Source organism: Palaemon carinicauda, chromosome 14, assembly GCF_036898095.1.
Source record: "Palaemon carinicauda isolate YSFRI2023 chromosome 14, ASM3689809v2, whole genome shotgun sequence".
NCBI classification, from domain to species: Eukaryota; Metazoa; Arthropoda; class Malacostraca; order Decapoda; family Palaemonidae; genus Palaemon; species Palaemon carinicauda.
Genome location: NC_090738.1, coordinates 137746982 through 137768311, shown reverse-complemented (window position 1 = coordinate 137768311; position 21330 = coordinate 137746982). Strand labels below are relative to the sequence as shown.

Here is a 21330-nt window from a genome sequence, read left to right as displayed (position 1 = left end):
TTGAATAAAAATTATGTAAATTTTTCGATATCATACTCTTCTACAAAAGCTTAGTTGATTGATCTCGATCTCCGCCCTACTTATCTATTTCTATAATATATAATATCAATAGTTTTTAGTACCAATTTAATGATGGCCAAGTTACTATAATTGGGCTACTTTGCCAGGTATGGAGATTTATCCCTAGAGTTTGGGATTTTGGGTGTCTGATGGGGATATTCTGTTCAAATTTCTATGAAGAAAAAAAAGACGAGTAAACTTTAATATTGTTGCAATTAATTTGCTTACGCTTATATGAAGTATATTGAGTAATTTCTATTTTAGTAAAGCCTGCGTGATCAAGACAGAAGAGAACATATTTGTGGAAATGGGGATTTTTAGGTTGTTTTGGGGATATTTTATGAGTTTTGGGGATTTTTATACTAACCCATCTGGCAACACTGGTCATGACTCATTACATTGACGGTAGCAGTTGAAGGAAGACACGTTTCTGATATTTCCAGCAGTTAAACATCTTACGTTTCTCCAGAGGTTGGTACCGTTAATTTACTTACCAGGTCGGGTATATTAATGTATCATTAGAGTTATTTTTGAATAAGAAATGGGTAGATATTTAATGTTGCAGTGTTGGTTGGCCTACTCCATTTGGAGCCGGGAGTCAATGGCCAAGGCATTTTACCAGTGGCAGAACTTCGTAGGTCCAAATCCTATTTATGTGTAATGAATATTAGATTTAATAGGCCATAGAAGTTTTTGCAATATGTTTTTCCTCTTCTGAGTGAAAATATAATTTTATTTCGAATTATAAAAGGAGTTGTGACTGTAAGCATACTCTGGTAAAATTATAGAACAACACGGAACTACATTTCTAATAGTTTAAACAACTTTTCCTACAGTGAATATTGTGCTTTCAACGAATTCTACCTTAATTTCTACGCAAATAAACCGTTCTCCTATTATCCCTCCCCTTTACCAACAGACACAGGTAGGAACCTGAGACTTTGGGGGAACGAAAACAGGAAAAATGCGATTATTTAACACTTTCTTGATTCGTAAACGGCTGCAGAACCTAACAAACCTAACCTAATAATTCCCAGGTCACAGACCTAAGGGGGGGGGCCAGGTCCCTCAGACCCCTCTGACCCCTCTTACCCCTCTTACCAGATCGCAAACCTGCCTAGGTCACAGACCTAGCTGGTAACAGCCCCTAGACCCTCCTTCCCAGGTTACAGACCTAGATGTAAACAAAAGGGAAATACACATTTCAGGGTAATAGAATGCCAATATTTTGAAATTTTATTTTGGATTTATTATGCATCCCAGAGAATAATGCATAAAGGAAAAAAAGACTATAGTAAAACCATTCTGTCGTGGCCGCTGAGACGGTTTCTGTTCCCCTGTACAGCGTACCCATGTCAAAATATTTCGACCACTTTAAGGAAAAATGAACACTGCGGTTAGAGACGAGCCATACAAACTGAGTGAGACTAATGCTACCGTTAATGACAGATAATATTCCTCAGGGTATGCCTAGGGTGCATCCCCACCTTTTTCACTAATCTCACTGGATTAAGACAAGTGAATCTGCTCTCTCTCTCTCTCTCTCTCTCTCTCTCTCTCTCTCTCTCTCTCTCTCTCTCCTGTTATTCTTGTCGAGCATACAGTATATATTTCATTAGGTACACAGGTAAATAAGCGTAATTTTAATAGAACATTATCCATAAAAATATACTGTTCTTAGCCGTAATTCAGTAAAATATGGGAGAGTGTAATTTTTACCCTACCCTGTTATCTTATTATGGGTTGATGATCATAATATCACTATTTAACGTCAATATTTCCGTTTATAAGACGGTAATTGCCTGACAACATCTATTACTGGATTTTTACCGGTTTTTTGGCATATTTCAACAGTGTATGGTATTCATTTCTATAAGGATAATTACAACCAAGTACATGTCCCCCAAAATCATAATCCCAGGATATTTGTCATTTTTATCTTACCGTCTTAATATGACTCGGACAGATGGTAAGTTTTAAATCCGATTGATCTGTCCTTGGAGGTCTCAAGGGTAAATTTATGTAGCAAATATCAGCGAGCCATATCTAATCCCTTGAATGGTTGGTCTTGGGGTATAAATAAAATTTAGTGTTTGAGGCAGTGACTGCATTATCTAGTAAACATAAAGCATGGAAACATCTCCAAACCGTGTTCTCTGCCCCAATGCAAGGGAAATAGTACATAGTGTGTACAAGTATTTCACAAAAGAAAAGATGAATCGCGGCCCTTTTACTGATGTCACCAAAGCATGTATCCGTACTTCTGAAGACACAAATGTTCCAGAAAGAGAGAGAGAGAGAGAGAGAGAGAGAGAGAGAGAGAGAGAGAGAGAGAGAGAGAGAGAGAGAGGGGAGGGGGGTGAGATACAACAAAGATTAAATTGACTTCCTTTAAGAAATCCTAATCTTATAAGCTGGATGACCATTGATTGACAGATGTGACCCGACCACCATAAGTTTGGAGATATCAGTTATGAAAGATAAGTATCTGACAAAGGCAGCACAATAAAATTATTTGAAATATCTCCATATATATTGCAGTGTGCCAGCAGAAAAAACGATAATCAAGGAAGTATAGTAAAGCTGATTTTATTTAGATGATTTAGTACAGTTGTAAAGAAAGGGTAAGGAAAATGGGGTGCCTAATCTCTTAATCTGGCTTTATCTTTGTTTTCAAAGGTTTTCGACTTGTCTTTAAAGAGTGATTCCTTCAAATGAAAATGAACCAAGTGTTTACACTCGAACACGATACCTTTTGGAAATGAGCTCTTCTCAACGGCCACGACAGAATGGTTTGACTATAGTAAACCATTATCGATTCACCAGTAAATTTTCCCCACCCAAATCCCTCGGTTCACATTGGGTGCTCCGTTACCGTAGGATATATTACGGTACATCCTATTAACTATTTATTTGCGATGGAAATGAAGGTCATTTTCTTAAAAAGAAAAAAAAAAAAAACGCAAACAGGAGTTTTTCTATATGAAACTACATTCCTTTATTAGTAAAGCTTTTTCAGTGTTTTTTCTATATCAAATCACAAGTGTATGGTACCTATAATTGGTAAAAATCAACAAGATATTTTTACATTTTCTAAAATTTATTGGTTGTTACATACTTTAATTTTCTATAAGAATATTTGGTTCATGTATTCGTTTAAAATTGTAAAGTATATATTTACCCTTTTATCATATGACTCAACTATTAGAAGAATGCCTACCTGTAGGCCTAGATAAGTTTTTTTCTTGCTGATACCCATTTAAACTATGTAGGGGTTCAAATATTATTTATGGTGTGCAATGATTTATATTTTTAATTTTGAGAAATCTGGTAGTTTGGGTGATTGTGTACACCTAATTGTTCTAGGTTGGTTTACTCTTTAAGTGCTTTGTTTAGTGTATTACATCCTTTTTATAAAAAGCAGAGCAGGAATCTCATCTTTTAGGTGGGCCTAAACCCCCCAGTAAGGCTTAATTATACATATCAGCTCCCAGATAATGGACGGCCCAGTTGGGAAGTCGGGATTTTTGTGTACGGTTGAGCTTTTTGTGTACGGTTGAGCTTTTTGTGTACGGTTGAGCCCATCTTGAAATGTACTGTAATGCACTAATCAAGAAAGTGTGATGTCCATAAATTTTGTCCTAATATTTACATCAAAATTCAACTTTCGTTCCCCAATATTGCAAAAAAAAAAAATCTACAATATAATATATGAATACACAGAACGATAGGGATGTCTTAGCCTAGGGACCAGATCCTGACCTAGCTAACCTGAAATCTTCTCCCAACTAGCAAGACATTAGAAAATGCAAATTGAATAAGGTTAGGTGGGTGCCTACTGAAAAGACCTTTCATAATGTAGCATACAACGTTGTAGACTACAACCAAAATTACAGTCCAGACATAAGATTTAAGACAACCCTTTTAAAGCATTACTACAAAATGCTTCCTATTATATAAAGTAAATATGGGGCTGCCTGGTATATTCAAACAAGATTTACTGCCTATCCCTACCTTAATGCCTATCTAGAAATGTGTACTAATCTTAACCTAACCTAGGATGTGGTCTCCTTACCTAGCCATACTGAGACGCCCCCCTAACCTATGTGACTTATAATGTTGTAGATAGAATTAAATTGAGGATATACAGTATTCCAACTTCACATACAATGCTGTAGATTAAATCAAATTATGGAATTACATCCTAACTTAACCTACCGCGTGACATATTCCTGTTTAGAACATAACTCGAAAAGTTGTCAAACCTTTAATGTAGAGTTTTAAGCTTTGTAATATAGCTTGTGATACAGTTTGGCTCATCAAAATTTCACCTAAGGCACAACTAACAAAAATTCACAGCATAACACTTGGCAACTGTATACTGTAATAGTTAAATAACTTGGCAAAATTAGATTTGCCTATAAGTAGTATATTTTTTTACTTGTTTAAGCATAATTTGTTCTGAACTTGAAGCAGAAAGAGAATAATAACTTGAATATAAAGCAACACGTGTATAGAACTTGCTAGTATATAATGCATTAATTGGTAATATATACTGTACTTATTTCTAGCAAAACTGGAATTTTCTATGGGAAATGGACGGATGCTGGCTATTTTGGCATATTTCTCCATATAGGTAATTGGGACCGGGTCATAATTACTTGTGTATTACTCAATTGTTCACTTTTGAGAGACTGATTGTTACTGCACAAGCATTGCTTTTCAGTCGTTTTTGGTAGCTTTGTTTTTTTGCATAAAGTAATCCTTAGCTTGCTTTATGATTGAATTAAGAGCTGCTAAATATTTATGCGTAAATTTCCCGATGTTGTTTTACAAAGCCATTTTTTCCCATCCGAATCAGTTCCACCATGTCTACCGTTGGGAGAAAATGTCCTCCGTGTGGGAATTCAATCTATTTCGAAATTTAGTGTAATTTAATTTATTTTTGTCATTGATTGTTTAAAATACTCAGTTCAGTATATAGCTATTGTTGCTCGTGTGATAGTGAAACTATCCCCTGGTTAATACGTTATACTCGATTTTCCAGCAGAACTGGAATTTGCTATAAAAAATGGATGTGTGCTAGCTACTTTGGCATTTTTCTCAGTATGATTATTGGGGGTCTGTGATCTAAGTGTCGTCCGATTCAAATGTGGATATTATTTCCAAGTCTTGTCAGTTGTTTACCTTCCGAAACCTAATGGTGGGTTATTAGACGTTTGTTAGTTTCAATTGCTTGGGGAACTGTGTGTTTTTTTAATGACATATTTATCAGCTTGTTTTTTAACCAATTAAGAGCTTATAAGTACTGTACAGTACTTATGCTCAAGTCCCCGAATGTACTTGTACTTCCCCTATCGTCACCCCCATTTTTCTTTAGTTCCATCATGACTAGCGTATGCTCGTGGTGTTATTTAATAGAGTGGGAGGTAACATAAGTATGTTTTAGGAAATATATGACCTGGTATAAGAGTTTTTACACAAATCTGGAGTCATCTCTTCATCCATATAATGCGCTACCTGCGGACATCCGTATGTCTTTAGACCTCAATTGAATCTGTGGGCTTGTAATCAATCGGTCAAGGTTGCTAAGAAAGAGAAAGCATCATGCATGCAGGTTTTTTAACCACATTTAAGGGCATTTTTTTTTTTTTTAAAGCCTACGTTCAAGGGTGACAACTCCTGATTGTGAATATTTTCCTTTAAAGGACCTTTCAGCATGGCACTATTGTCCAGAATTTACTGGCAATTGGAGGGCCTGGCATAGTTGGTGAATTGGATGAATCCAAGTTTGGAGTGTCCAAATACAAAAAGGGTAGACCTTTGTGTGGTGTGTGTATTTGGTGGCATAGAGCTGGAGAGCAAAAAACTTCCAAAAAATGGATACTCACTTGTGCCCTTGATAAAACGTTTTATTAAGTTGGGGTGCTTAATCCAGAGTGATTCATAGGAAAGCTATAAAGGTGTTGCCACTTACGGATATACGAACCTGTGTTAATCATTCAGAACATTTTATGGATACAGACAGGTGCAGGTACCCAAAACATAGAGAGGTTTTAGGGAGATGTCAAAAGTTACATTCTCGGTGGTGGAATGCAAAAGGAATATTTAGTTCAATATTTATCTTATGCTTTATCCACCAGGTAAAATTCATTTTAATACAAATTTTGAATTTTATGTATTTTGTTTTTCCATGAACTATCATACTAATGTGTTTATTTTACCACCACAGGAGGTCCGAGCATTTACATCATTTACTGCCTCAAGCTACCATTTTGTATCCTGACCCAGTGCTCCCACCATCTATAGAGGATCCTCAACCATCTACCTCATAAATTTGAGGTAATGATTGCTGTATGACTACAGTACTTATGATACTTTAGTAGTGACTCTGGATATCCTGTGCAGCATAACCATGTAATGCTTGCCAGAACAGAGCTGTGTGTAATCTTTATTTTTTAGCAAAGTGACTCACGGTGGTACAAAAACTTATTTGAGGGACAAGTGAATCATAGGTAATTATGATTTAGTTTCACTCCACTTATAACATGTCATTTCCTGCTTTTTTATCGTAAAATCAGCGGAGTTAGGTATGCATTTAGTACAGTATTTTTTATTCTAACTATATATCAAAGTATTTGAGAGAAAAACACAAAGGATGATTCAATTAAAAATGAAAGAACATTTTTCAACATTCCAATATTCCTGGAAAATGTATTGTTCTGCAGTCAGGTGTTCCATTTCACTGACGGTAGTAGTTGAAGGAAGACACGTTTCCGACATTTTCAGCAGTGTTAAACATCTTATGTTTCTCCAGAGGTTGGTACCATTAACTTATATACCAGGTCGGGTATATTAATGTATCATTAGAGTTATTTTTGAATAAGAAATGGGTAGATATTTAATTTTGCAGTGTTGGTTGGCCTACTCCATTTTGAGCCGGGAGTCAATGGCCGAGGCATTTTACCAGTGGCAGAACTTCGTAGGTCCAAATCCCATGTTCTGCCTAAGGCCAAGTCTTATGTGGAATGATTATTAGAGTTAATATGCCATAGAATTTGAAAACAATTTAGAGGCCTCCGTTTTAGAAGATTTTTCAATAATGTTTTTCCCCCTGGTAGTGAAAATATATTTTTAATTCGAATTATAAAACAAAATTGTGACTGCAAGGATACTGAAGTATGACTAAATCTCGGGTAAAATTATAGAACAACACAGAACCACATTTCCAATTGATAAAACCACTTTTCGTACAGTAAATAATGCGGTTTCAATGAATTTGACCTTTATTTCTACCGCAAATAAATAGTTGTGCCATTATCCCTCCCCTTTACCAACGGACACAGGTAGGAACCTGGGACTTTGGGGGGGAACGAAAACAGGGCAAACGTGATTAATTAACACTTTAGAGATTCGTAAACGACTGCTGAACCTAACAAACCCACCTAACCTAACCTAATAATTCCCAGGTCACAGACATAAGCAGTGGCAAGCCCCCTGACCACCTTCCCAGGTCACAGACCTAGGTGGGTGCAGGTCCCCAAGACCCTTCTTACCAGGTCACAGACCTAGGTGGGTGCAGGTCCCCAAGACCCTTCTTACCAGATCACAAACCTGCCCAGGTCACAGTCCTAGCTGGGAGAAAGCCCCCAGACCCCCTTCCCAGATCACAGACCCAGATGTAAACAAAAGTGTAATACATATTTCAGGGTAAAAGGATGCCAATATTTTGTGAAATTTTTTTTGGATTTATTATGCATCCCTGAAAATAATGTGTAAAGGGGAAAAGATTAGTTAACGATTATCGATTTGCCTATAAACTTTCCCCCACACAAACCCCTGGTTCCCACTTCCAAATATTTATGCTTAAGTTACAAGAGCAATTTTTTCCCATCCGGATTAGGTTTCACCATGATTACTGCTGGAAGAAGTCTATTTCGGACATTGTTTAAAACTGTTTCTGTTCAGTAAATTGCTATTGTTGCTCATATGAAAGTAAAAAAATACCCCCTAAATGATGACCCACATGATTAATGTGCACAGCTCATCCATGTACCCCTTGCCAGAGCCTAGGAGCAGTGAGATAATGTATATTTGCGACCGAAGCAAGCCACAATGGAACCAAAACCATTTGAGGGATATGATATAGATTATAGGTAATTATGATATTTGAATAGTAACCCATGGAGATAGCGTGTGTAGCACATCCATTTACCGCTTGCCAGAACAAAGGACCAGTGAGACAATCTTTATTTGCGAGCAAAGTGAGCCAGGTCCCAGTAAAAACCACTTGCCGGTCGTAATGTGAATCATGAACAATGACCATACTTCTTACCACTTAAACGATCCATATATTTTTCACCTGGTTATTTTGTGTTTATTATGCAGTTCTGATCATTACTATAGGTGCAAATCACTCTTTTCTGGGGTTTCTCCATTCAAAATCCCGATTTCCCCAAAGTCCCCCTTAATTGTTATTATATGGTGGGTGGTGTTAGAAAACTCATGAACGGATGATGTGCCCCAATAATCTATTTTTTTCTGGCTGATACCCATTTAAACTATGTAGGTGGTCAAATATTATCAATGGTGTGCTGTAATTTATATTTTCAATTCTGAGAATTCTGATAGTTTGGGTGATTGTGTACACCTAATTGTTCTAGGTTTTTGTTTGTTTTATAAGTGTACTGTTTAGTGTATTAGATCCTTTTATAAAAATCAAAGCAGGAATCTCATCTTTTAAGTATGCCTAAACCACCCAGTAAGGCTTATACATATCAGCTCCCAGATAATGGAGGGCCCAGTTAGAAAGTCGTAGTTTTAGGGCATGGTTGAGCACATCCTGAATGTACTGTAATGCACTAATCATGAATGGGGGTTGTCCATAAGTTTTGTCATAATATATGTACATCAAAATTTAACTTTCATTCCCTAATATTGCAAAATAATATAATATATGAATACACAGAACGATAGGGATGTCTTACCCTAGGGACCAGATCCTGACCTAGCTAACCTGAACTCTTCTGCCAACTAGCAAGACCTAAGAAAATGCAAATTGAATAAGGTTAGGTGGGTGCCTACTGAAAAGACCTTTCATAATGTAGCCTACAATGATATAGACTAAAACCAAAATCATGGTCCTGACCTATGATTAAAGGCAACCGTTTTAAAGCATTACTACAAAATGCTGCCTATTATATAAACTAAATATGGGGCTGTCTGGTATGTTCAAACAAGATTTACTGCCTCTCCATACCTTAACACTTATCTAGAAATGTGTACTAACCTTAACCTAACCTAGGATGCGGGCTCTTACCTAGCCATACTGAGATGCTCCCCTAACCTATGTGACTTATAATGTTGTAGATAGAATTAAATTGAGGATATACAGTATTCCAACTTCACATACAATGCTGTAGATTAAATCAAATTATGGAATTACATCCTAACTTAACCTACCGCGTGACATACTCCTGTTTAGAACATAACTCAAAAAGTTGTCAAACCTTTACTGTAGAATTATAAGTTTTGTAATATAGCTTGTGATACAGTTTGGCTCATCAAAACATTACCTAAGGCACAACTAACAAAAATTCACAGCTTAACACTTGGCAACTGTATACTGTAATAGTTAAATAACTTGGCAAAATTAGATTTGCCTATAAGTAGTATATTTTTTTACTTGTTTAAGCATGATTTGTTCTGAACTTGAAGAAAATAATAACTTGAATATAAAGTAACACGTGTATAGAACTTGCTAGTATATAATGCAATAATTGTTAATATATACTTATTTCTAGCAAAACTGGAATTTTCTATAGGAAATGGACGGGTGCTGGCTATTTTGGCCTATTTCTCTTTATAAGTAATTGGGACTTGGTCACAATTGTGTATTGTTCAATTGTTTACTTTTGAGAGAGAGATTGTGAGTTACTGCACATGCATTGCTTTTCATTCGCTTTTGGTATCTATGTTTTTTGTATGATGTAATCATTAGTTGGCTTTATGATTAAGAGCTGCTAGATATTTATGCGTAAGTTCCCCGATGTTTTAAAAATGCATTAGTTCTGCCATGTCTACCATTGGAAGAAAATGTCTTCCATGTGGGAATTCAATCTATTTCGAAATTTAGTGTAATTTCATTTATATTGGTCATTGATTGTTTAAAATGCTCAGTTCAGTATATAGCTATTGATGCTCATGTGATACTGAAACTATCCCCTGCTTAATACGTTATACTCGATTTTCCAGCAGAATTGGAATTTGCTATAAAAAATGGATGTGTGCTAGCTACTTTGGAATTTTTCTCAGTATGATTATTGGGGGTCTGTGACCTAAGTGTCGTCCGATTCAAATGTGGGTATTATATCCAAGTCTGTTAGTTGTTTACCTTTGGGAACCTAATGGTGGGTTATTAGACATGCATTAGTTTCATTTGCTTGGGGGACTGAGTGTTTTTTAATGACATATTTATCAGCTTGTTTTTTTAACTAATTAAGAGCTTATAAGTACTGTACTTCCGCTAAAGTCCCTGAATGTACTTTAACTTCTCCCATCCTCGCCCCTATTTTACTTTGGTTCCATCATGACTAGCGTATGCTCGTGGTGTTATTTAATAGAGTGGGAGGTAACATAAGTATGTTTTAGGAAAAAATGATCCGGTATATGAGTTTTTACACATGACGAGCCATTCCTTCATCCGTACAATGCGCTACCTGCGGACATCCGTATGTCTTTAGACCTCAATTGAATCTGTGGGCTTGTAATCAATCGGTCAAGGTTGCTAAGAAATAGAAAGCATCATGCATGCAAGTTTTTTTAACCACATTTAAGGGCACTTTATTTTTTTTTTTTTTAAGGCTACGTTCAAGTCTAACAAAAACTCCTGATCGTGAATATTTTTCTTTGAAGGACCTTTCAGCATGGCACTATTGTCCAGAACTTACAGGCTAATGGTGGACCTGGCATAGTCGATGAATTAGATGAATCCAAGTTTGGAGTGTCCAAATACAAAAAAGGTAGACCTTTGTGTGGTGTGTGGGTATTTGGTGGCATAGAGCTGGAGAGCAAAAAAAAATTTGGTTGATCAACCAAAAAATGGACACTCACTTGTGCCCTTGATAAAACATTTTATTAAGTTCGGGTGCTTAATCCAGAGTGATTCATAGGAAAGCTATAAAGGTCTTGCCACTTACGGATATACGAACCTCTGGGTTAATCATTCAGAATGTTTTATGGATACAGACAGGTGCAGGTACCCAAAACATAGAGAGGTTTTAGGGAGATGTCAAAAGTTACATTCTCGGTGGTGGAATGCAAAAGGAATATTTAGTTCAATATTTATCTTATGCTTTATCCACCAGGTAAAATTAATTTTAATACAAATTTTGAATTTTATGTATTTTGTTTTTTCATGAACTATCATACTAATGTGTGTTTATTTTACCACCACAGGAGGTCCGAGCATTTACATCATTTACTGCCTCAAGCTACCATTTTGTATCCTGACCCAGTGCTCCCACCATCTATAGAGGATCCTCAACCATCTACCTCATAAATTTGAGGTAAGAATTACTGTATGCCTACAGTACTTATGGTACTTTAGTAGTGACTCTGGATATCATGTGCAGCATAACCATGTAATGCTTGCCAGAACAGAGAAGCTGTGGGATAAGATTTATTTTTTTAGGAAAGTGACTCACGGTGGTGCTAAAACTATTTGAGGGACAAATGAGTCATAGGTAATTATGATTTAGTTTCACTCCACTTATACTAGGGTTCCCCATGATTTTAATTATAGATAGGGAGTAGAAAACCTTATTTACAGGTGTTGTCCCCTAACAATCATGGTAAAAAAAATGAATGAGTAGGGAAAATATATGGTTCATGTACTGTGCAAGCGAGCCAAAGTGGAGCAGAGCCATTTGAGGTACATGATATAAATTATAGAATATTATATTTTGATAGCACAGCACATCTATGTACCGTGTGCAAAGAACTTGGGTCATTGAGATAATGTTTATTTGTTAGCAAAGTGAGTCACAAGATTACAAAAAACCAGTTGAAGGACATGTGAATCATATGAATTTATGCTATAGTTTTGCGGCACTTACAATGGAGCCCCTCATTATTATTATTGGGGAGACGGTGTGAACAGCTGTTTTCCCCTAATAATCATGGTAAAAAAATTAATAAACCACAACATAATGAGTAGGGAAAATATATGGTTCATGTATTTGGCTAGAAGGTAAAGTATTATATATTTACTGTTCAATTTATAGCTATACAGGAATACACTACAAGAAATGGTTGAGTGCTGACTATTTTGCCATGCTTCTCTGTATGGCCAATGAGCCTTGGGCATAATAACTTGGGTATCGATTGACTAAAATGTGAAAGCCGCTTACTTTTCTAAGTTCATTGTATACTTTTGAGACTGTTTGTGGGCTGCAGTACTTTAGTAGTTACTCAAGAGGATGGATTGTGTAGCGGATCCATTTACCACTTGCCAGAATAGAAGAGCAGTAAGATAATGTTTATGGGAGTGAAGCGAGTGACGTAATGTGAATCACAGGTAATTTGGATACTTTACCTTCATGCCATTTACACGAACCATATAATTTTGCAACTCGTTATCTTGTGTTTATTATACATTTCTTATTATTCCTATTGCTGAAAATCATTTTTTTTTTTTTCCAAAACTCTGGTTTCCCACAGGGATCCCATATGATTGTTATTGTATGGGGTATAGTACAGCGGCATAGCAGACCAATTGTTCAAATTGGTCTAAAAGCACCAAAATTGGCACACATGTAGATTAATATATTCTAAACATTTTTGGATATGGAGGCATTCAAGATTAGCCCTTAGGAAGATATGGCGGCCATTGTTCAAAATGGCCGCCATTTAACATTAGCGTCATTACATAGACTTCATTATGTGGTGTTAGTTTGGTGCTAGATGGGCCAAAATTCCCTTTTTTTACATCAGAATTAACATCAATAAATGTTTAACAGATATTTAGATGAATCTTCTCAAAAATGGCCCCCAAACTGGCCGCCATTTTGTGGAAAAAGTGGACATTTGATGAAGATTTCAATACTCAATGACATAATACCTCTAATAACCAGTACCTGATTTCAGGAACACACTTTAATTGCTCAAGTTGCTTTTTTATTTCAAATTGCTGGCAAAATTGCTAGTCAAAATAATACACAGAGTACGGGATGCAGATTGAAGTCGTCAAATTCCACAATCACTCTAGCAACCTCCGGTCCGGCAACCATCCAGCGCCTCAGTGCAGTTGGATTGTCTGTGAGGCCGATGGCTCCTCCATCACCCTTGACATACGCGTTGTTCTGCTCATGTCCTTGGTCAAGAGGGATTGCTGAAAAGATCCTCTTGGTCTTCTGGACTGTGAAGTGTCCCTTGCTAAACTCTGTGAAGACGTCTGGATGTTTGTTTGCCAGTTCTGCCATGTCCCGTAGATGCACTGGTATCCATCGGGCATAGTTCGTGTGGTCTAGTGCGAAGAACCACGGAGCCAGTTCTGTCAGAGCATCCACGTACATGCTAAAATTGGCTTCTCTCAGAGATCGCACATAGATCAGAGTGGACAGCTCCAGTGCCAAGACTGTTGACCAGTACTGAAACTGCGGATAACTCTGTTCTCTCTGACTGCACCAGTCTTCGAAGCTTTCAGGGTGCTCATCATCTTCTGTATTGGTGGTGCTGTACTTGTCATAGGCACGCCGTTGGAGATTATACAACGCAGCCGCTGTGACTTGGTGTGCTCTTCTGGTGCGTGTGACGTGAGCTGCTCGAAGAAATGAGTCTGCTATTCCTTCAGTTGTGATCTCTGCTTGTACCAGTGCTTGGGTCCACCCACTTCCCTGCAACCAGTCACCCAGGGTCTTCAGTGCCGTCATCTCAATATGCAACCCCCCAAACATCACCACCAGTTGGTCTTCTCCATATGTGTTTGGCCACTTCCACTGGATCTGTTTTGCTAGAGTGAATAGTGGCTGGTCGCAAGTCAGAACTGGAGTTTGGCCTGGGTTGAGATGTTTAACTGCACTCCTGACTACATCAATAGAGTGTCTGATCATTGCCACAGTGTGAGCACTCTCCTGGAACAAGGGAAGCAGGGACGTTGGTGTGATGACTGGTTGCTTTGGATCTTGGTGCCTTGCATGGTATGCAGCCCATGATGTGTTTTCACAGGCCTCAACATCATCTTTGAGAACACTTCTCGTGTTCTCCAGCCACATATACTCATCTTCTATGTGCTGCTCACAGTTGTGGCGTCTAAGAGAGGTCACAGAAGTAGCTGGGATCATTTGCCCTTTGACAGAAGAAGCAACAGGACGTACATCCGTGTAATATTCTGGTAGAGGCTCAACCGTCTTTGATCCAGTATCACGCCCAGTGAGAGCAATGCTACGATCCACTCCCTCATCTGCACACGTTGGGTGTTGAAAAAGTGAGATTCCTGTTCCATGGAATGAATTCTTGGCTGTGGTGGCACTTGGGTTGTGGTCAATGTTGTCCACAGCCGCAGTTGTGAACACATTGCTACGCAGGGTAGGCGGGCAGACCACTTCCTCTATGCGGTACAGCTGACACACGCTGTTTCCCATCTGGGCAGAAAGACGTAGGACTCTGTCATATGAGATGCTTAGGCCCAGAGAGAAGAGCTTGTCCACAAGTCCTCTCTTGCGTGTTTCAGCATACAGCATCAGCCCAACATAGGTTGGAAGAGGAGTTTCTTGAGACGTACTGTGTCTGACAGCTGGAGGCTCCTGTGTCTTGGTTGCTCCCTGCTTCCGACTTTGCTTGACACTGTTGAACTTGAGAAGCTGCGCAATGGAAAGAGCTGCTTGTGTTGAAGAGGAATGGCTTTGATTCTTGATGGTGGGGCCATCCAGCACCATATTTACCATTGCAACTAGTACGTTTGGCACAGAGTCCTCCTGACAGCCGCCCGGGAATGATCCACGGAATTGGTAAGTGTCTTCAAACATATATCGACGAACTATCTGTGCAGCACGCGCAAGGTGAATTGCCTCAGTGTCACAGTCTTGCTCGCAGGCTTTGCCTAGCGCTTCACCAATGTCTTCATCAAACGCTAGTAAAACATCTCGGCCTTTGCTGTGGGATCTCAGGCCTGGTATCTGGGCTAACAGGCGCTCTTTCAGCCTTGTGCTATTAACTTTCTGGCACAAAACAACCCCGAGCTGTTCCATTCTTGTTGTGTATAGCTTTACAAGTTCTGCGAGTCTGAAGACTGGGGTGGTGCCCTCTTCTAGGTGGGTTTCCTCGATATACAGGACCAGTTCAGCCAGTACGATTCTTGACATTACACCTTCATGGTCAGTTTTCTGCTCGGCTTCTACAGTGGTCTTTGCACGATAGTAAAGAGCCAACAAACACTTGGAATGGTACTTGGCCTCCAGAGCCACCATATCACCCATGCTGAGCCTGGCTATGAGTTCATTGTCCCCAACTTGCGCTGCACACTTCCGTACGCGTGTGTCCACCTGGAAGGTTGTTACTTCATGTAGGGTCTCTGTGCCAGACTTTCCACAGAAAAAGCAGGTGCCGCCGCTGGTAGTGGCTTCTGAAGAGTGTGTTCTGGCGCGCTTGGCCTGGACATTGTCAGTACTATCAAATGCTGAGCTGCTTGCGATGCGTCTCTTCTCTGCTCTTCGTAGCATTGTGTTATTGTATTTGAGCATACATGTTTTATGCCACTTGGCCTGGTGGGCAACCATTGTCGCCTCAACACCTTGTCCTTCATCTAGTCTCTGTAACTGAACAGTTCTTGGCAGTTCTCCGAGTTCATCAAATTTGACCAAGTTTGCAGCCATTGTCGTGTATCCACTCCCAGTGTCTCGGCGTTTAGACAGTACTGGGCAGACAAGTGACTCTGTTGTCTCCTCTTGACATACAAGACACAGCTTCCAGTTTGTCTCAGGAGGTGTTGTGGGAGTACGTTGCTCAAAAGTATCGACCAGTTGGAACTTCTTTGCCATGGCTGCAGTCTGGAACAACGCGTCTCTGATGTCAGGTGGTGCTGCTGCTGCCTCACCTGCAAAGACACAAAACACCACCATGTTACCACAAGTTACTACTACAAGCACCATGACTATCAACACTATACTATTACTGCAGCCGCCGTCACTGCCACCAACGCTGCCGCTGCAAAGTAAAATTCATTTTCTTGTGAAATGGTAGCCAAATTATTTGGTAAGCACAGAAGTATGTGTAATTGTACAATACTTATCACCTCTAGCACACTTATCACCTTTAGCATCCACAAAAAGACAAATTATGGTACATATTCAATGACGCTAATGGTAAATAGCGGCCATTTTGAAAAATGGCCGCCAAATGTGCTACGGGGAGAATCTTGAATGCCTCCATATCCAAAATTGTTCAGAATGTATTAATCCACATGTGTGCCAATTTTGGTGCTTTTAGAACAATTTGAACAATTGGTTTCATATTTCTTACTATGCCGCTGGGCTAGTAGGGTTTGAACACCTTATAAACAGGTGGTTTGCTCCCTATATTCATTTTCAAAGTGGATAAATCACAAAATAAACAATTAGGAAAAATATATGGTTCATGTATTTAGCTATAAATTAAAGTATCATATATTTACCAAAGAATAGTTGTCTCAATTTTTTTGCGGCTTTACAAATCAATGGTGAATAATTATGCTTATGTTATTGTCCTATGGATTTAGGACTTTTTCATATCTGATGTATTTACTAACTGACCTTTTGAACCCAATGAAACTTCCAAAAGTTTTATGTAACAACCATTTCTTAAACCCTATGGAGTTACTTAATGGCTGATATGTTTGTTGAAAATGCTTGTGGGGGAACAAAATATATAATAAGGTCATCTTCATTTACTCTCTGGCTGCCACTTCTAATAAGTGCTTTAGGGAGAATACAGTCTATTTATACTGGCATTTAATCAAAGTAAGTGATGTATATAAGAAGCTCTTGTGTTATGTACATAAGAAGATCTGTTTAATGTTTACCAAGTGATACAGCAACATTATTTATCAAAAGGGAATACTTACAGCGGTTGAAGACTACAATCCATGAGAAATAGCACCTGAGGCTATGATAGGTGGTGGTGTTTAGATGTGATACCGTACAATCATCTTTCACCGTTTTCCTCACCCTAATCCCAGGTGTCCTGTAACGCACTTGATACGTGTATTTTTCTAGCTGAGTTTGGTGTGATTTATGCTCATCTCATTCGTACACTGTGTAATTCCCTTTTTATGGTATCCCCACCTGTAAAACATCATTTCCCTCTGAGAATCCACGATAATATGGTTCACTTATAAGAGAAGTAAATTAGTATCTTATCTTCTAACAAACTACAGTATATTATCTAATATAAACAGACTATGAATCACAAAATATTTAAATAGCAATAAATGCTATATCTTCAACTTGAACGGGATAAATCAGGTTAACTGCAAGCAAAAATAAGTATTCTGCAATATTAATCTTAATTAAATGCAATTTACACTGTTTCAAAAGATCAGTTATCAAAAGAACCTTCATTTTTTTGAGATGAAAGAACACTTCTAAAGCTAACGTTGCTAAGAGGAAACAGTGGGAAAACAAGTTTTTTATGGTATGGGACCACTGAAAATAAGTAAAATATGATAAATGAGGGAAATTACAAGATATTTCCCCAGCTGAATTTTACTTGATTTGTTGTTTTTTAATTAATAAATGAAAACAATGATTTTTGCATTGTGCGCATATGATACTCATAATAACCACCCAAATATTGTTGACTATGTAATTACATTCCCCACTCTATCCTACAATTATGACGACCTCTTATGCGCTACTTGGAACGTTAGATACAGTAGTAACAATGGGTAGGTGAGGATGAGCCACCTACCTGCCTGCCTGAGCCAAGCCACTTTTGTCTTTGGTTGCATGGTTACAGAATGTGTTGCTACCAGGGTCCTAATTTTAAACCATCACTGTTGGAACTTTCTCTTACTTTGGTTTGTTATAATAGTTTATTTTTGTCAAGTGCACTTTTACTTTTGATCAGTGGAGGAAGAGGTCTGAAAGATATAACAAAGGAAAGTTTTCCTTTTTAGAGAATCTTAATTTTGTGTATCTTTGTAAGGTTAACTGGAGCATGAGCCTAGTGTAACAATTCATCATCATTTCTTATCACGCCAACATTGTACCCACTGCGTAGCAGCCTGTTTACATTCATAGAGCTTCAAATTTGTACAGATTGGCTTCTTTCAACACCCACGAAGTATGTGGTCCATTGTCTGTATGTGATGCCCATACGGGGCCTCAGCAAAGGGGGTGAGACCCCTCTTATGAAGATTGTTAGCAGTCCTCCAACTGTAGCTCGTACTCGATTAAGAGTAACCCAATCCTTTCTACAGAGATTTGGTTCATGGGGAAAAAAACTGACATGGACTCTGTATGGCTTTGCCTGGTGGGCTGTGGTCTGTTTCTCTCCAGCATTCTAGATGGCAAGTTGTTAACTCTGTGTTGTCGAGGCTAGTGGTGGTTATGAAGCTTTTGCAGGATTTCGATCTGTCTAACCATTCAGTGATCATAGCATGGGTGCTTTTCATCATTCTCTTGTTTATATTTTTGGGTCTTTGAAGTGGTTATTCAGCAGATATTTGGTGGTGTAATGCTTGCCAATCTATTGGGTACTGGGAGGGGTGTCGGTCTTAGGGCACCAGTAATTATGTGACATGCCTGATTGAGGTTGGGGTTAACTTTATGGGGATGACATGACCTTTCCCAGACTGGTGAGCAGTATTTTGCAGTGAAGTAGTTGAGAGCCACAGGGGTTTTTGTCTTAAGATTGAGGATTCATTTCCCATTTTGAATGAGCAAATTTGCCAAAGAGGTTATTTCTGGTAGCTACCTTCTCCTTTACCTTCCAGACATGCCCCCTAAAAGATAGCGTAACAGGTGCTTCTGATATACCGGAGGCAAGTGACCAGACCCTGCTGGGATCAAGCACCTGTACCTTCCTGTGGGGAACTCAGGACTATTAATCCTTGTGACATTTGGATGTTAACCTGTTACTTCTTCACAAGTCTAGGCCATATGAAATGATGGGCAACTCCCATTTGTGGCGGTTATATCAAGTTTTACCCACTTTTACCCTTGCTATGTTTAGGGTTACCCAGTCCTTCCTGGTGAGGGTTGTTTCACTGGGCATCCCTTTGTTTGGGCTAGGCAGCTCCTCATTGGATGGCCATCAGTCGTTTTCCCACCGCTTTTGTAGCCTGTGAATAGCTGCCCGAAAAGGTTCTAGTCCGTTCATTGTTGCGAAGCTTTTGTGGTCTTTCAGTCTTTGCCTTGCTTCGTGTTGATTGTGGAATGGATGCAAGGGGTCATTGATTTGTGTATTTTTTCAGTTCTTGCTAGCATTTCTCGTCTTTTATTGGATGGTGGGATACCGTCTACTTTGTATAAAAATGGTAGAGGTGTTGGTTTTAGAATGCCAGTAATAATCCAACATGACTTATTTAGCACTGTGTACCTCATGTGCATGGCTTAGATTTATACAAAGGGGAACTAAAATATAGGAGCTTGCTGTTGTGCGAGTCATGCTGACGCTTTCTAAAGATTTGGTGATCCATATCCATATACCAAGGCACTTCCCCCAATTTTGGGGGGTAGCCGACACCAACAATGAAACAAAACAAAAAGGGGACCTCTACTCTCTATGTTCCTTCAGCCTAATCAGGGACTCAACCGAGTTCAGCTGGTACTGCTAGGGTGCCACAGCCCAACCTCCCACATTTCCACCACAGATGAAGCTTCATAATGCTGACTCCCCTACTGCTGCTACCTCCGCGGTCATCTAAGGCACCGGAGGAAGCAGCAGGGCCTACTGGAACTGCGTCACAATCGCTCGCCATTCATTCCTATTTCTAGCACGCTCTCTTGCCTCTCTCACATCTAACCTCCTATCACCCAGAGCTTTCTTCAGACCATCCATTCACCCAAACCTTGGCCTTCCTCTTGTACTTCTCCCATCAACTCTTGCATTCATCATTTTCTTTAGCAGACAACCATTTTCCATTCTCTCAACATGGCCAAACCACCTCAACACATTCATATCCACTCTAGCCGCTAACTCATTTCTTACACCCGTTCTCTCCCTCACCACTTCGTTCCTAACCCTATCTACTCGAGATACACCAGCCATACTCCTTAGACACTTCATCTCAAACACATTCAATTTCTGTCTCTCCATCACTTTCATTCCCCACGACTCCGATCCATTCATCACAGTTGGTACAATCACTTTCTCATATAGAACTCTCTTTACATTCATGCCCAACCCTCTATTTTTTACTACTCCCTTAACTGCCCCCAACACTTTGCAACCTTCATTCACTCTGACGTACATCTGCTTCCACTCCACCATTTGCTGCAACAATAGACCCCAAGTACTTAAACTGATCCACCTCCTCAAGTAACTCTCCATTCAACATGACATTCAACCTTGCACCACCTTCCCTTCTCGTACATCTCATAACCTTACTCTTACCCACATTAACTCTCAACTTCCTTCTCTCACACACCCTTCCAAATTCTGTCACTAGTCGGTCAAGATTCTCTTCTGTGTCTGCTACCATTACAGTATCATCTGCAAACAACAACTGATTTACCTCCCATTCATGGTCATTCTCGCCTACCAGTTTTAATCCTCGTCCAAGCACTCGAGCATTCACCTCTCTCACCACTCCATCAACATACAAGTTAAACAACCACGGCGACATCACACATCCCTGTCTCAGCCCCACTCTCACCGGAAACCAATCACTCACTTCATTTCCTATTCTAACACATGCTTTACTACCTTTGTATAAACTTTTCACTGCTTGCAACAACCTTCCACCAACTCCATATAACCTCATCACATTCCACATTGCTTCCCTATCAACTCTATCATATGCTTTCTCCAGATCCATAAACGCAACATAAACCTCCTTACCTTTTGCTAAATATTTCTCGCATATCTGCCTAACTGTAAAAATCTGATTCATACAACCCCTACCTCTTCTTTGGTGATGTAAACACATTATATTAGTCAAAACAGTATTTAGTTCGTTATTTGAGGATATATAAGATCATTAATTTGATGAGACAATGATTGGTCGGTCAAGGGACGAAGGCAGGATAGGGCATCCAATGGTGGATAAAGGCAGGATAGGGCAGCCAATGG

At 39.0% G+C, this 21330-nt stretch overlaps 1 long non-coding RNA gene across 4 annotated transcripts in view; it reads left to right on the top strand.

Moving 5' to 3' along the window:
• The first annotated feature begins 446 nt into the window (after positions 1 to 446).
• Positions 447 to 21330, top strand: part of LOC137653803 (uncharacterized) — a 39550-nt gene continuing 18666 nt past the window's right edge. For 3 of the 4 annotated variants that reach the window (XR_011046548.1, XR_011046549.1, XR_011046547.1), the window contains exons 1-3: positions 447 to 531; positions 6293 to 6402; positions 11518 to 11627. This is a non-coding gene — a long non-coding RNA (uncharacterized lncRNA). Of the gene's footprint in view, positions 532 to 606; positions 695 to 6292; positions 6403 to 11517; positions 11628 to 21330 lie in introns of those variants that run through there. The other variant, XR_011046550.1, reaches the window with a different exon arrangement.